Here is a 400-nt window from a genome sequence, read left to right on the forward strand (position 1 = left end):
AGGGAGCTCCCAGGGCCAATCAAAGCCACACCAGTGCTAGGATCCATGGCCAGGCAGACACAGCTCCAGCCGCGCACTGGCAGCTCCCACCCTCTGGTGCTGCTGCTGCTCCCTCTTGCCCTGCTTGGCCACCCTTGTGCCACTGCACCAGCGGCGATGCCTCGAGCGGTGGAAAGTATGAGGTCCCCCGGGCTCTGTCCTGATGTGAAGCCTAATTCTTCAGCCCACAAACCCAACCCATGACAGTGCGTCTGGCCCTAGAGGGCACAGAGAGCAGCTGATCACTGACCCAATCTCACAGCCACTGTACCCTGAGGCTGGTTGTGGTTCTTTCTTTCCAGAAAGGAACAAACCCGCTTTTCAACCTCTCTCCTCAGCCAGCCCCATCCTGCCTCTGTGA

The 400-nt window shown here is 59.5% G+C and overlaps 1 protein-coding gene across 1 annotated transcript in view; it reads right to left on the reverse strand.

The window, feature by feature from the left end:
- CNPPD1 (cyclin Pas1/PHO80 domain containing 1) overlaps positions 1-400 on the reverse strand; it is a gene marked incomplete at its 5' end in the record, with an annotated part of 5,639 nt that overhangs the window by 3,699 nt on the left and 1,540 nt on the right. The gene's annotated exons all lie outside the window — the stretch shown is intronic.

Source organism: Buceros rhinoceros, unplaced genomic scaffold (assembly GCF_000710305.1).
Source record: "Buceros rhinoceros silvestris isolate BGI_N320 unplaced genomic scaffold, ASM71030v1 scaffold36943, whole genome shotgun sequence".
Lineage (NCBI taxonomy): Eukaryota > Metazoa > Chordata > Aves > Bucerotiformes > Bucerotidae > Buceros > Buceros rhinoceros.